Here is a 13,371-nt window from a genome sequence, read left to right as displayed (position 1 = left end):
AGAAAAAACCTGTGTGAGTGCATCAAGTAAATGCAGCTCAAAGCCATCCTGCATTAATAAAATATTGAGCTACATAATACCCCTGAACTGAGCAGTGTTTTGTCGGGAACATAAGTTAATTGGTATTCCGACCTTTCACTTTTAGCGCTGACCTGAGGGTAACAGGAAGGACAGTTGTTCTGGAAGTTAAGTGTGTGACAGGATCTTAAAATCTTTATTGTCTCAAACAGTCATCTACATTCTCAGTCAAACAGCCCACAACAGCATCAAACCTGTCTGTGACTGAGGCAGTATCAAGGGCTTCTTTTATTATTTATATTTTTTTTTTGTTCAATTTGGCTGATGTTTGTTTTGCTGAGACCCGACTGATCTCAGTGGAAACTGTTCCATTTATCCAGCTATGACAAAGTTCAAAGACCATACACACACAAGCGGTGGCAATCAGTCAGCGGAGGAGAGTTTCCTGCCCAATCGATACCCCTGGCCCTGTCCAGTACGCACCGACAAGCAGGATAAGCGTCATCTCCCCTTCCCCCGTTCCCCATTAAACGTACTTGCAAAATGCCACATACTGTGCACTCCAGAGATGGAAATGTTATCACAGCACAGGTCAGTAAACTATTGATGGAACTAAGCTATGTCTACTGATGTTCAGGGAAAGGTGTGCGACAGTTTGATCTTGCAAGGGGGCTATTTTGTATGCCAAACACGGCTCTCTTCTCTGCGCTTTTTGGTTCACTTTACAATGCTTCAATGTCAAAGCTTCAGCAAACATGGGATCATTCTGTAGGGATGTCTGCAGCACATGTTTAAAAAACAAGAAAAGAGAAGGGGCTTTTGTATGCTGCAGTGTTCTAAAAAATTAACTTACGGGTTGTTGTTCCTTAAAGTGTCAGAGCCTTCATACTGCTATAACTTCATCATGTACTCAAACGATGACTTGCAATGACCAGATAGCCAAGTTTACTAATGTTCTAATTATGTCACTGTGAATTAAATGTACTGTAACTGAAATTGCTTTGATAATGCCTGTAGGGTGACTACTAACATTGAGAGCGATATCAGGTCAGACATTTGGGTCACAGAGCATCAACCTTTCCTAACAAAGTTGGACTTCTTTCATCTGATTTTAGCTTTGTCATAACATAAGTTTTAGATCATAGGTTCAATTTGTTTGCGGGAGGAAAACAAAAAACACCAAAGGCAGTGACAGCATCTATGTAGTATAGCGTTGCCTACTGTATAATTTAATAACAGGTTTTTCCCCTGTCTCCATATGTCTGTTTCTTTTTGCACATGTTCACTGTACAGCTCAACTACGGATATAAACCACTTGAAATTGCACACCTAGAGAGTTCACCCCACCACTGCAACACAGGACAGACTTACACCCCTTCACCTCCCCATGGATGGGCCAACAGCTAGTTAAAACGGAAGTGCATATTCTTGCTCATGTTGCTTTGAGAGAGAAACAAAATCCATTCTGATGGATTTCTGAGAAACTGGTCAACACTGAATATCTCCTGCACAGTAGTGAATAATGCAATATAGATAGTCATGGGACAGTTTGTATTATGCTCTCAGATATTACAAAGCCCACCCCCCCCACAACACAAAGAATTCTGTTCCTTCCAAAGCACTCTCTTCAGAGCAAAGTGATTTGATTACCCTCTTCAACTAACTTTTCTGCAAATGGTACAGTCTGTACTTCCAAAAATGTATACTATCTACAGTGTACATATCTTGCTTTTATACATACATGTGTTTGTAGGCACATGTGCATGCATATGCATATGCACTTAGTCATAGTGTACGCTAGCATTTTTTACTACATACTTCTGATAAAAGCTATGACAAAAATAAGTTTATTACTTTATTTCCACTGATTAATAAAAGCCAGCCTCTGAGGCACATTCACCTGTGCTGGCACCAAATTGATCAGGCACCCAAAAAAGAGGTTTCTTGGGCAAGGATTTCACTGTATGTAAACCACACATGGCTATAGTTACTAGATCTGCTAATGAAAAGCAAGAAGCAGATGGTATTCTCCAGACAGATGCAAGCAAGCTATGCCTCCTCAGCTAATAGAACATAAGCCAACTTGAAACTAGAAGTCCTGTGAAAATATAAGTGCAATCCTGAGCTTGAAATAATAAGCCTTCAGGATATTCAGAATACATTCATTTTGGCTGCACCAGGATTACCACACAGCTTTTCTCCTGCCGCTTCATCTGTGGCTAGAACTGAGATTGTGTCTACTTGCAGTCTCCCATATGGATATAGATGGCAAAACTGTTCAGCGACACCCATGACAGAAAACCAAACAGGCCAGCACTAGGATGTAATGATACACGCTGCTAGCACTCTCTTGACACATGTTTGGATCATACCAACTAGTTTGATCCAGAAAATGCTCATGAATACTTTGGGGAACTACCATGGATCAAGCATCCCCTCTCAGCAGGCAGAAGGGACCAAGCCACTGTTCTGTGAGGAAGAAGACAAGAGAGGAAGGGAGAGAAATTAAACATATGGAAAAAGCTGTGCTTTGTCTTTTATCTGCAGGGCCAGATGACAGGGTTTTCTTCATCTACTTGCTACAATAGACATAGCCTCTGAGGTCTACCTTCCAGACTCTGACAAAGCACTTCCAGTGAAAGTATGAGGAATATGAAGATTCAGCCGTACAACAATCTGCTTCCTTATAAATATATTTGAAACAGTTAATCAAGTGAGTACTCATATAACTGTGCCAAAGGAAATAAATAAGAAGTGTATAAATGAGAAAGTGACAGGGTCTAACCATTATTTTGCTTCTGGATCCCAAATGTACCTTATTTTGATTCTCTGATTTTGAAACTGACATGTCTCAGCTAGTATCCTGTATAAGGAGAGGCTTATAAAATGACCCATTGAAAAAGAAACAGTTGAGTTGGTTTATTGACTTTGAACAGATGGTTAAAAGGGACATCATGAAAACATTTAAATGCTCAGAAGGATATTGATTAAATGTAAACCAGATACTTTTGAAGTGTTCAGATAGCCCAGGCTGATTTTTAGGGAACACAGAGAAAATAAATTCAATCAGAATATGTATCTCATGGAAAAAGTGGGAAACATTAAACTCAATTCAAGTAGAAGCAGGCAGAAATAACTTCCATGATATGTGAAATTTGCTGACTCTGTGGAATTTAATAATAGCAAATGTGCCTACTGCCAGATTCCACCCACTGAAACCCAGTGCTTTAATCCAGAACATAAATTTTTCTGCATGTTCAGTCAAATGGCAATGGTAAGAAGCCTGAGCAGTGTGAAAAAAGTTGTACAAATGTACTTTTGCGAAGAAAAGCTGAAGAATTACACCGGAAAGCAGAAAAGTGGCCTTTTCTGTGAGTCAAAATGTTTTTTACAAATATGTTCTTTCTGGTCTGAAACCTTCCCCCTCCCGTCTACTTCACTGGACTGTCTAAATCTCTTCTGTGTGAATGTCACATTTATGTGGCTAACTTACATTTGGGAATAGATATGTGTCTTTCCCTCAGAGAAACTGCAAATTCTCTCTTGAATTTTACTATATCTGTTTACTATTTACTTTCATTTCTATTTACTTACATTTCATCAAAATAAGAGAGCATGTTATCAAAATAATTTTAAAAAGCTCAAAGAGAGTTTTGTTCAGATACTCTGACTCATATAGGATGCACATCACCTTTGGATGAAGAGGGAGTTAAATGTGCTTTACAAAGGAATACAAACCCAAACTAAACAAACCCCCCCAAAAAACCCAAACTCACCAAATATATTACAAAATCTCCTGGGGGTAAGAAGGAGGGAACGATGGAAAGTTACAGTTTCTGGGTTCATTCCTGGACCTCAAATAATCTGAAGACTGTTTCAAAATGAATTATGCTGAATTTGCATCTTTGAACCATCTACTCTAAAACAACTGTAGGCTGCTATATACATAGGGGAACCCCTATGAAAAACAAGGTAATATATCATGCTGTCTTCAAGCTATAGGTTTTACATGTTTTCTTAAATAACTGCAAAGTAGAACTAGCAATGGGTTTACTTGCACAGGTAAATTCCTTGCAGGCTTGCAGGAAAGGGCCTTGGAGGCAGAGAGGGAAAGAATCACAACAATAAACAGTTACAGCTATTTAATCAATATGCTAAAAGCAGTTCTGAACTTGCCATAATTGTCCATCACTTGATACAATGTAATGCTGATTACTAAGAAGATTTCACTAGCATATCTTTTTTTTCATCTAAGTGGTGCAAATCTGCATCTTTCATGAGGATCACCTCAAAATAATTTCAGTGACTGGTATTGTACTGTTCTGTGCTTCTTGTTTCACACCAGAGTCCTGCACAGGGCTGCAAAAACGAGGATACAATTTACACACTTGCCATCTGTGAAGGGTATGACTATCACAAAAAATGCACAAGCACCTTCTGGGGTGAGATTTCTTGGTGGTTATTATATAAGAGATTCATATTTAAATACAAACTTTAATCTATATGGGTCTAATCCAGAGCAGCTGGAAGTCAGTTACTGAGTAACCATGTATTTTGCCAGGGCTTTGTGCTTAGTTAAACTTTACGCCGTCCAATGATTTTGAGACTCTATTCCCAGTCAGGCCCTTCTGCTCCTTCCTTGCCTTTCATCAGTAATTATTAGGGAAAAGTGTTTAAAAAAAAAAAAAAAAGAAAAAAGGAAAACTATGCAGAAAAAAACCCTCTACAAATACAACCCCCCCACCAATGCCACCAGCACCACCACCAGAAAACCCCACAACTCTCCTCATCCTAACAATAAGCTACAGAATGTAAATACACATCAGCATTGACTACATAAATACTGAATATGTTGTACTTCAAGGGGGAAGGGAGAAGAAGTAATTGTGCTGAGTACCTGGTCTTCTCCCGTTTACTGTTTAGTGTAATGTGGAGGTAACCAGAAAATAAATTTAAATATAAGAAACAATAATTAAAAAAAGAAAAATAAAAAGAAAAAAAAAACCCAACAAAAAAAAAAAAAAACAAAACACCAAAATCCTGAGAATTTCAGTGTCATAGGCTCAAGATTTGCCTTTTTTGTTGGAGTGAATATAAAGGGATGTGGCAAGGCAGTACCTTGCAGAACCTCCCCCAAAATGACACTAAGGTATTTACTGTCAGCCAGAGCATTGCTGGGCAACTATGCTGAGACTGCTCCAGTCTCAGAAAGTGGAATGCCTTCTATAATTGACAGTTAACTTTTCTTTGATAGCATGCCAAGAAAATAACAACTTTGCTACAGCAAAATGTAAAACTTTGAAAGAGGGAGGCATCTATCTGTTTCCACAAGTCCCATGGTGATGAGTTTGGCCCTAATTAACAGTAGCTTTCTAAAGTGAGAGATAATTGCAGGCACACATAATGTAGATTTCAATAGCTAAAATGAGCAATAACGAATATTCACTTTGAAGTTTGCCTGACAGAGTGCTCAGACTACAAAAAGTTGATGTAGTACCTTGAATATAGATGATAAAGGAGATTCTTTTTCAGTCCTCTACTTTCAATCAGTATTTAGCACTATCACTCTTAATGCTTCAGGTCTGGAGCTTTGTCTCTTAAAGTCAGAGATTTATGGCAAGTGAGAAGTGTCCATACTAAAAAGGCAAAAGGAGATTCAGATTATATCCTTTTCTGACCATTATAATTAATAGCTGGATCTTCAGTTGTAACTAATTGAACGGAGGTCAGTGTGTTGCTATGGTAATGTCCTAGCCAAGCAATTTTACCCATTTTCCAGTCTACTGCCCCTTTGCATAACTGCAAGTTATAAAGTGTTTTAATTGCAAGATTTGCAAATGATGCAACATCTGGGCTACAGCTTTACATATAAAGGAAGAAGATTAATGGGATTATTAACATATCTGCAAACCCTTCAAGTGCTGAAGATAATTACTGAACACCAGCATTTTCACTGATCATCTGTGTGATGTGTTGAAAATCTGTACAAATCAGGAAGAAAATTGCAGATGTGTATTTATCTTCCTCTATGCCACTAGCAATTAGAAGAAGTGTCATTCTACAACAGCCTTGGAATAACAGAGAAATACCTTTAGTCACTTCACCAAACCAACAATGTAACTTTTTTACATATCGTTTCATTTGCTGAGGTTAAAATCCAAGTCATTTTAGTGAACTCTTACAATTCTGGTTAGTGATAGTAATTATTCTAGAACCAGACACCAACAAATAGCCAGAAACCAGACATTCTCTTGTGTATGTATAAACATATTTTTAAAATATAATTTACTTCTTATTAATCAAAGTCAAATTATTCCCTGAAAAAGTCACCAACACATACAAGTGGGATTCTAAGATTACTCAAGAATCCTACAGTAGTTGCATGAAAATAATATTATCTATAGCAAAACAAAACCAAAAAAAAGAATTTTATATAAGCAGCTAGAAGCAAAACCCCAAAATCTCTACACAAATAGAAATAGTAACAATGAAGTTAAAGTATTTATATCCTGATGGACTGATAAATGGATAGGTTTTCACTCTGGTTGTTCTTCAGTATGGCAAAAGAACCAAGAGCTCCCTTGTCAGGATAGCTACAGATTCTGTTCATATGCAAAAGCAGCATGAAACTGGTTCTCCTATCCTCAGAACGCAACAGAGTGGTCATGCAAAAGGTACAGATTACTACCAAAAATATCTCAAAGGCAGTGGTAATTCGATGCCTCATTACCCAGCTTTCCCCACGTGCCTTCATCTACTGAAGGACTCTGAGCAAAACTTTCAACAGAAACCACATGATTTAGGAATCCGATTTCCACTATTAGAAATGGCTTAGATAATTGAGTCATTCCATTTTAGCTTCCTAAATAACTATCCAACAGTCAATTTAAGTAAGTATAAAATTCAAGGCTTAGTTCTGCAACAGTTTTAATTTCTGGGTGCTGTTAACTCAGATCTGTATAAGGTATAGCTGGAGAACCTTGCTGCTATGCAGAATGTATAGTCTGTAGTAGATTTTTAATTGTACTTGCCATATACATTGGAAATAGTTTTTTCCACGCTTTCGGGCACTAAAACTATAGGGCTATGAACAATACTTCTATCCAGTTTAAACATTAGGACTTTTAAAATATTTTCCACCCATACGACTGTGCATAAATGTCTTCTAATACCAACTCATCATAACTAAAATACAGAATCACTTCTGAAAAGTTTGAGGTGGCATCAGATTTATTAAGTTATCATGAACTTCTCTTGGTACAACATCTTTGTGAGGGACATATAATCACTCTGTTCCCCAGATCTGGAAAACAGTCCCCTTTCACCCTCCAGACTAGACAACTCTTAAATAACATTTTTTTCCAGGTTTTTCAAAAGAAACAATAACTTCTGAACCCTACAGAATAATAAAACAATTTTAAGCTTCCTGAAATGCCCACTCAAAACTGTCTCACTAATGTAGCTCTTAGTTAAAATATTTGGAGATTTCCCTGATTTCAACACGTAGTTTGTTGACCCTGGGTGGACACCAGACGCCCACCAAATCTGCTCTATCACTCTCCTCCTCAGCTGGACAGGGGTGAGAAAATATTACGAAACTCTTTTGGGCTGAGATAAGGAAAAGGAGAGATCATTCACCAGTTACCATCATGGGCAAATCATACTCAACTTGGGGAAATCGGTTTAATTATTACCAATTAAATCAGAGTAGGATAATAAGAAAATTAAACCAGATCTTAAAAATAGCTTCCCCCAACCCCTACCTTCTTCCCAAGCTCAACTTTACTCCCAATTTCCTCTACTTCCTCCCCCCAGTGGCACAGAGGGATGTGGAATGGGGGTCAGTTCATCACATGCTGTCCCTGCTGCTCCTCCCTCCTCAGGGAAGGACTCCTCACGCTCTTCCCCTGCTCCAGTGTGGGATCCTTCCCACAGGGAACAGTCCTCCATGGACTTCTCCAATGATGGAAGAAACGTGCATCTGAGTGGCCTTCACATAATCTGCCTCCATTTTTAAGCTAAATTCTTTTCTCTCCCCAATAAATAGTGCAATTCACAAAGTCTAAATGCTGCCGCTGCAAGTACATTATAAGCCTTATTTATCATGTATATCTAGAGACGTAAGTGTTCTTAATTCTCAAAAAAAAAAAAAAAGTGAAGTATGGTGTTTTCCCAAAACCCCACAAAATCCAATTTGAATATCACCAGATAAGATACAGCCTCTTCCACCTCAGAAAGCCAGCCAGGATATGCCCCAGCAGATGGGATACATATGGCAGAGGAAGAAAAAACCCAAAGCCAAAACAACCCCAGCAACAAAAGAAACCAAACTCCAAGGCATGATTTTTCACACTGTGCATCTCTGAGGGTGGTACCCGGATGCATTGCTTCTTACACAAACCCCAAAACAACATACAGACCATAATTATCTCCATGATTTACTATTTTGCTAGACTTTTACATCAGAAAGTAGAAGCCTACTCAGAAGGCAACAGTCCATACCCCATGCTGATATGTCCATAGTAAAAATATAATCTTCTCACTGGGAAAACAATAGTTTTGAGTGCCTTCTACCTACCTCCACTTCAATGTGAAGACTTGGGCAGGTTAATTCTGTTAATTATCAAGTCGGAAATCATTATGGCATTTAATAAACCGCTTATAACCAACGGGGCTCTAAATATAAACTAAAAATATAAGAAAGGAGGGGAAAGCAGAGAAATAGTACAGAAATCTGCAGGTTATAGAATACAGTCTTACACTCCTCTGTTTTAAGTTTCTATTGCTTGTTGAGACATCTGGAAATCTTGCTTGTGGCATCTGAACCTTGGTAGCTAGTAACTGAAACACAAAACCAAAAAGAAGCTCTAGAAGAAGTGTAGCTTAAATACCTTTACCCAATATTTCCCACATGCAAAACTCTCTCTTCTCACCAATAATAGTTTGCTTGTTATATTTATTTGAAAGCAGTGTAGGTTGTTTTACCAGTTTCAATTAACTTTAAGAACTAATATGGCGATATGGGACTTGGGGAGTTGTGAAAACTATGTATGAGTGATACTGATGCTATTTAAATGGTAGTTAAGGACTCAAGATTTTTGGTTTCTTATACTACTTTTTAAAATCTTCTAAAATTATATAACACAAATGAATCTTGATCTTACGATCCCAGGATTTTCTGAATAAGATTATCTTTCATAGATTATTTTGTGTATGTGTGTGTGTGTGTTCTCTTAAAATGCTTTTGTACAGAAATGATAAAAAAAAAAGAAAGAGAATGATTAATAAAATATCACTATTTTCTCACTGGCGTTTTTGGCCTCATCAAACATGTCTTTTGGGGGGCTGGCTGGATTTTTTTTGCATAATAGACTCACACTTCAAGTGTGAAGCGACACTTTGAAATTACCCATGCACATACTGATACATGTCCATATGTTTTTTCCATAACTTCTCAAACAATAAGCCAGAGGTAAAACAATCGTAGTCTTGAAAGCCTTCTAGAGTAACTCTTATATGCATATAACAAATATTTGTTCCACATCATTTAAGATCACTAGATAATAAGCAGCATACAAATAATATCTCCAAAACCAAACTTTCATCAGCATATTGTAACATTTAAAAAAAAGTGAAAAAAGAAAGTATGAAGTGTAGTCAACAAATGCAAGAATGTTAATTTACTCCCTGGGCAATTCTGGCTTTGGATCTTTTCTGATGTATTAAGGCTTGCTGGTTATGTATTTCACACTACTTAGCATCAATTGAAAGTGACAGGATAAAGAAATTCAACAGGAAAAAAAAAAAAAAGAATAAAAACATCTACCCCATCACCTACTACATCAACTTCAGTAGAGCAATAGATGTAGACTGGCTTCAGACTCAAATAGGAATGGAAAATAGTCTTGTCTATCTATATTTATGTAATACCATGCTTGCCAGGTATCTAACAGGCGAGGTGTGATATTTAATGATTTAGCAGTAAACATATCAAAAATTCTATTCTAACATTCATTTAGCAAAGGAACATCTGGCAGTACAACATCATGAAATATATACTCCAAACACATTTTATTTTGAAGCAGGCTATATTCAGACAACACAAACAAACCAAGATTAAAATTAAATAGTAAATTAAAAGTTGAGAGCATAGTCCATACATCAGTGCCTTGAGTATTAATTAGGAAAAATCATTTACTCCTAAGAGGTCCCACAACAGATTAGAACACTTCTTTAGGCCCATTTCTCATCCTGGTTTTCTGGACTAGCATTTGCTAATTAAAGTTCACAATTCAACAGCTTGGCTGCTTTGCCATGAGGCCAGGAGCGCTGTTTTTAACAGGCACTGCAAGGAAACCCATCAGCAAGCAGCTTGAGGCACAAGCTTCCACTCAAGGCAGGCTGAAGGAAATCTGCGCTCTGGCCAAACACCCGTTTGAAGGCAGCAGGACTGCCCCAACCCCATGGTCTCAGCCTCCCCCTTCTCCCATTCAATGTCTACAGCAGGCCCAGCATCACTCTCCTTAGGGCATCCATAGCTCCTCCTGCAGCCTTTGATGTACTGCCTCAATTAAGCTTCTGGTTGTACCATACCTCCTTCTAATGACTTCATTCTCTAGGGCACTCAACCCAGAACATTCAAATTTCACCTGTGGTGGCATATAAATCTCAGTGTGTGCTTCTTATTCTGCATAATTGTATACTGTATAGGAGAAAAGGTGCTGCAGTGATCCTTTCATAAAATGGGAGTCACTGCAAAGTAGGAAAAATATCAGGCAGTATTTTGAGGGTAGTGTAGGTTAGATCAGAAGTTACAGGGACTTGAGGTGAGAAGGAATCACAATGTTAGAAGAATAGGAATGGAAACGGGAAAAAAAATCTTTATCTGAAAAAACTAAGGAAAGAATGATGATTCAGGAGAATATTTTATTTCTTCCAGCAGTTTGTCCATTTCTGTGCAGTTATTTCCCAAGGAAAGAACCAGCCATCATCAGAGATACAGACAAAAGGATTCATATCTAGAAGCTGAAGTAATTTCCTACAGTTCTCACAGATGGGAATCTGCTCCTGTGTGCGGTTGTGAATGTTAACTGACACCAAAAAAAGAAAGGGAGATACTAAAATACACGTAAGACTTTTGCAGTCACACCAGGATAGGCAGCAGCAATATCCTCCAAACCGCTGACTGGTAAGAAAGAGAACTCCGAAATCTTTCTGAAAAATGTTAGCCCTTTACATTTAAGACTGACTATATCTCATCTGAATGGTCATTTACTGGAAAACTGTCAGCCTTGATTCAGGATTTTCCAGAAGCTTACTGAGACTAGGTCCTGCAGAATACAACCATTTGAGCATTAAGAAAAAAAGAGAATACAAAGGAAACTGGAAAACAGATGTCCTACTTCTCAGTAAGGCCACTTACTTGAAGTATGTTGCAGAGGAATATGTAAGAGCAAAGTACAGATATGAAATACCAGAATATTTAGTGGGTTTTTGAATTCTGCTTCTGTGTATTATAAGACTACAGAGAATGTTATCCTTATACTCTGAAACTGATCTACACATAATATCCACTTTCTCATAGAAAACAATAAAACACTCAACAAAACAGATGAAGTTGATACAGACCTCACAGTTACTGTTAAGAAAACCCTTGTGAGCTCTAACTTTGACCACAAAATACTGCATTTCCATGACCTACACCATAGACATGCAAAATATAAACCCCTACAATAGCACAGGATTTTTATTATGGGGAAAATTGCTATTTTTATAACCCTACAGGGGGGAATCATGGAAGCCATGAAAAGTCTGTCCTGGATTTCCAGACACCCAACCACCACCACTTCCCCTTCCCTCTTCTCCCCCCCCCCCCCCAGCATTTACAAAGTCTAGTAACTTCCTACATTTTGAGCTTGGGACTTAAAATTGTCATTTATCAAACAGTTAGATTTTTCACCAAAGTGGTATGAGATGGACTATAGCTATGCCTGTATTGTCGTGCCTGCTTCAGTCTCCCAAACCTGGTTTTATTTTGGCTAAGATGGCAGACCTACAATAGAACCATAAAGCATGTGTGTTTGGGCTAGGACAATGCTGATCTAATTTTTCACTGGCTATGTCAGTACCTGCATACTCATATGCTCATATTTGCATGCATGCCAAGTAAAGGATCTTCTTTATACAACTAGTTCCTTAGGTATGTGAAGGGAGTATTTGGTTATGTTGCACTGTCTAGCACTTAACAAGTGATGTACAGACACATCTATAACATCAGAGTAACAATTGCCTCACTGGGTCAATGCCCAGTGTTTCCCACAACAGCTGATATGGATGATACAGAGGAAACCATTCTCCATTATCACAAAATGCTTTTCTGTACATAGTAGTCTATACTTTTTTAAAAATCAATGGAGGCATTTAAAAGGGGGCAAGTAAATTGACCTTGTGTTTCTGGAAGTGCCTGTTTACCACTGCTGACTAGAAGTGAACTTCAGGTAACTAGCTCAGAAAGGTTGTAGACTTGTAGATGTAGGTAAGAGGAAACCCACCCAAGTCACCTAGATATAGTCAGCTTTACAATTTCTACTCCACAGTGTATATTAAAGTTTGGTCATGCTCCTTTCCCTAAAGGTACAGTGCAAAATTAGTTTGTTTTAAATCCCCGGTGAGACTCTGGTTACTCCAGTAATTAAAGTTCACGTTACAATCTCATAAATGATAATGAACTTTGAAGGCAGAAGAAAATGAAGCAATATTGTGAATGCAATAATCAGACTGCTTGTAAAACTTATTACACAAAAAAAAATATAAACTAGGCTATAGTGTGGCATCAGGGCTTCAAGAAATGGAAACATCACAAACTATGTTTTGGGGGGGAGAAGAAAGCTGTGTTTTTAATTCTCATATCATGTGGCCCTGAACAAGCAGCACACAAATATGATCTTAACATAATGACTGCAGCTGGACAGTGCAGCGCAGTACTCCCCTACAACAGATAATGTCTTTATTATTGCAAAATATCTAGGGTAGGAGCTCTTATTAAATAATGTCTAACATGGGGTTTCTTTTTTTTTTTTTCTGTTTTGCATGTTGGTTTAGGGCTTTTTATTAATGATTATCCAGAAACATTACTGGAGAGTCAGCAATATTGCCAGATGGAAGATCACTAGGGTTACCTTTACTTGAAGATAATTCTGCACTCAAGTGCAGTAATGTATTATACTTCGTATCTGCAAAGAAAATATTCTTAAAGCATCCTCTTCAGTTAGTGTTTCTTCGGTCCTCTTTTGAATAAGAACTCATTCTTGAAAGGGGTCTTAGTGCCTTTCATTGGATGCAATTACGTTTTAT

At 37.9% G+C, this 13,371-nt stretch overlaps 1 protein-coding gene and 1 long non-coding RNA gene across 3 annotated transcripts in view; one reads left to right on the top strand and one right to left on the bottom strand.

Moving 5' to 3' along the window:
* Positions 1 to 13,371, bottom strand: part of ROBO2 (roundabout guidance receptor 2) — a 1,075,181-nt gene that overhangs the window by 708,537 nt on the left and 353,273 nt on the right. The window lies entirely within an intron of this gene.
* LOC136012562 (uncharacterized) overlaps positions 508 to 13,371 on the top strand; it is a 61,051-nt gene continuing 48,187 nt past the window's right edge. For both annotated transcript variants that reach the window (XR_010611813.1, XR_010611814.1), the window contains exons 1-2: positions 508 to 609; positions 2,566 to 2,731. This is a non-coding gene — a long non-coding RNA (uncharacterized LOC136012562). The remainder of the gene's footprint in view (positions 610 to 2,565; positions 2,732 to 13,371) is intronic.

Source organism: Lathamus discolor, chromosome 4 (genome assembly GCF_037157495.1).
Source record: "Lathamus discolor isolate bLatDis1 chromosome 4, bLatDis1.hap1, whole genome shotgun sequence".
Classification (NCBI taxonomy): domain Eukaryota; kingdom Metazoa; phylum Chordata; class Aves; order Psittaciformes; family Psittacidae; genus Lathamus; species Lathamus discolor.
Note: the sequence above shows the minus strand (reverse complement) of the source record. Positions and strands in the feature narration are given on the sequence as shown.